This window comes from Limulus polyphemus, unplaced genomic scaffold (assembly GCF_000517525.1).
Source record: "Limulus polyphemus unplaced genomic scaffold, Limulus_polyphemus-2.1.2 Scaffold1545, whole genome shotgun sequence".
Taxonomy (NCBI): Eukaryota; Metazoa; Arthropoda; class Merostomata; order Xiphosura; family Limulidae; genus Limulus; species Limulus polyphemus.
This window is the reverse complement of record NW_013667155.1, coordinates 137261-139930: the sequence shown is the minus strand read 5'-3', so window position 1 is coordinate 139930 and position 2670 is coordinate 137261. Positions and strand designations below refer to the sequence as shown.

The following is a 2670-nucleotide window of genomic DNA, read 5'->3' as shown; positions in this document are numbered from 1 at the left end:
AAACTATATATTTTATCTTAAACCGTATTTCTCTTACAACAATAAGAATTTTAGTTGGTCTTGTCTTATACCGTGAACATTTTGAATAAAAATCCACACTTCTTTTTTTTGAAAATTTGAAAAAGTTTTATTTATTTTATTTTTATACTGACTGGAGTACCCGTCCCCTGGGCGGAAGTTATGTAAATTCATGATTAATGAAAAGTTATCTTAGGACATGAAAAGTTGCTTCCCTTATATGTAATTATAAAAACGAAAAAACGCCCATAAAACTGCAAAACATAAAATGTGAAACCGCAAACTTGCATGTTTCTCTGCATGGACCGAACAAACCTTCATGCCAAATTTAGTGAAGGTCCATCAACAGGGGGCGAAGTAGTGGTAAAAAAGGCGAAAAGCGCAAAAGAAACGCCTATGAAAATCACAAAAAGACCACAAAACTGAAAATTTGTATGTATCTTCCCATGGCCTCAATGAAACTCCATACCAAATTTGGTGAAGGTCCATCAATAGGGGAGAAATGGTCGTAAAAAACGCGAAAACGAAAAAAAAATGTCCATAAAAACCGCAACAAAATAATGTGACGGTCAATCCCACTATTCGTTGGTAAAAGAGTAGCCCAAGAGTTGGCGGTGGGTGGTGATGACTAGCTGCCTTCCCTCTAGTCTTACACTGCTAAATTAGGGACGGCTAGCGCAGATAGCCCTCGTGTAGCTTTGTGCGAAATTCAAAAACAAACAAACCATAGCGTCTTGTTTCGGTTGGCAAAATTAACCTTTTGTTGCTCATAATAAAACGTAGAGAACCTGGTCTAATGTTCGAAAATATTCAGTATTTTATTTTAGCTGAAAATATTTGGAATATTTTGATGTTACTGTCCTTCAATGACATGTTTTGTCCTCTGGCGGAAGCGCAGATAGCCCTTGAGTAGTTTTGCCCAAAATTTCAAAACAAACCAATCCTCGGCAGATCAGTCGTAAGTTTATACACTAACAACGTTAAAATCTGGGGTTCGATTCCACGTGGTGGAAAGAGCTCATAAAGCCCATTGTGTATCTTTGAGCTATAAAAACAACAAGAATGGCGTTTAAGAACAGATAACAAATACAAACATAACGTATCTTAAGATTTCTTCACGATGTAACAATAAGAGCTGAAAAAGATAGACAGATAGTCCTTAATATTAGTTCAGAGTGATCTTTCAGTTATTTTACTGTAATTATGGCTGACTTATGCGACGTTTGATGCGGTGAACGATAAATACTTTGTACTCAGTAATAAACGCAACTCGTTTCATGCATGTGGAAATGAGAACCAGATAAAACATATACTATATATTCATATAACGTACTATGTTAGCAACTCACCTTTTGTCGAATGGAATGCGCATCGGTACCTGGCCAGGATTATGTCCTTGGAGTGTCTTTCAGTGCTCAGAACAATCTACAGTAGCAATACTTGTACCCTTTGCTTTAAATTAAAGGAATACTGAAAAACTCGACCTAGATCCAGCTTGACAACCGTATTGAAACTCCCCTACCGTACTGTTATAACTATCTCAGATTCCTAACTCCACGACTGAACTCTATCAATGTAAGAAGTGTACCTTGTACTGGTTGGTTACTTATTAACTCATTGCCGTATCATCATATTTATATCCCATAGAACTAATGGGAGGTTTCTGTTTGTAATCGAAATTGAAACCATCTATTAAAAACACAATAGATATACAAACTTCTGCACCACGGTTTACTACGCTTTAGTCAAGTCGCGTGAGAAACCATCATATACATACGTCAGCCAATAGTCTGTGGCTCACACTTGTGCATGTAGGTCTCACGTAATATCTGATGCCTTCCTATAGGCCAGCCTGGATATGCTCTGACTTGTGTAGAGAAAGTAGAACAGACTGGTTAGGTGTATGGCAGCTGCTACGGAATACAAACTTAGTGTTATAGTTACGGATTTACAATAGTGAATTTATACTTTTGTTATCTGATCATGAAACTGGATAAACGACGCGGCCAAGAATTGATTATCTAATAGTCTCAAAGAGACATATCCCTTTACCAGATTTTATCAAAATCCATTTTACAGCGTTCCAAGCTAAGCCTAAACGAACTGACGATGTATTTGTTTGTTGTTAAGCAGAAAGCTACACAATGGGTTATCTGTGTTGTGCTCACTACAAGTATCGAAACCCTATTCATCTTTATCGGGATTCAGTCCATGTTTTGGACCAGGGAGGGTCAGGTTCAGCGTAGACCTCTTATTTTTAAAGTTATAAGCCTTCGGAGTTGCCTCTGAGCTACTGGAGTGAGGATTGACAAATAGGAATGATTTTATAATATTTAAATAGAACTAAATTACTGGAAAATAATAAAAAACAGAAACTACATTGCCTGAAATAAATATCATATAATCCAAAAATCGCGAAAACTACATTCTCTAATGGAGAAAATTACACATTGTCACGTATAAAAAGCATCAAATTCTGTAATACTTTTAACATACACTTATTGTGTATTAAGTAAATTTTTAACATTGAAGGAAATGCATACGTTGAAAACGCTTTGTATCTGAAAGACAAATCACGTTTAATGGTTTAAAAACCAAGAACAAGTTGAAACGCCATACAATTAATCATGTTAAAATCCAAGTATTGAAAGT

At 36.0% G+C, this 2670-nt stretch overlaps 1 protein-coding gene across 5 annotated transcripts in view; it reads right to left on the bottom strand.

Annotated features, from left to right (window-relative positions):
* The window catches only part of LOC106464033 (receptor-type tyrosine-protein phosphatase T-like), a 33132-nt gene extending 31307 nt beyond the window's left edge, over positions 1 to 1825 (bottom strand). For 3 of the 5 annotated variants that reach the window (XM_022391688.1, XM_022391689.1, XM_022391690.1), the window contains exon 1: positions 1368 to 1818. The gene's annotated coding sequence lies outside the window, so the exon portion shown is untranslated. Of the gene's footprint in view, positions 1 to 1367 lie in introns of all 5 variants that reach the window. The other 2 variants (XM_022391693.1, XM_022391692.1) reach the window with 2 other exon arrangements.
* Between the last annotated feature and the right edge of the window lie 845 nt (positions 1826 to 2670).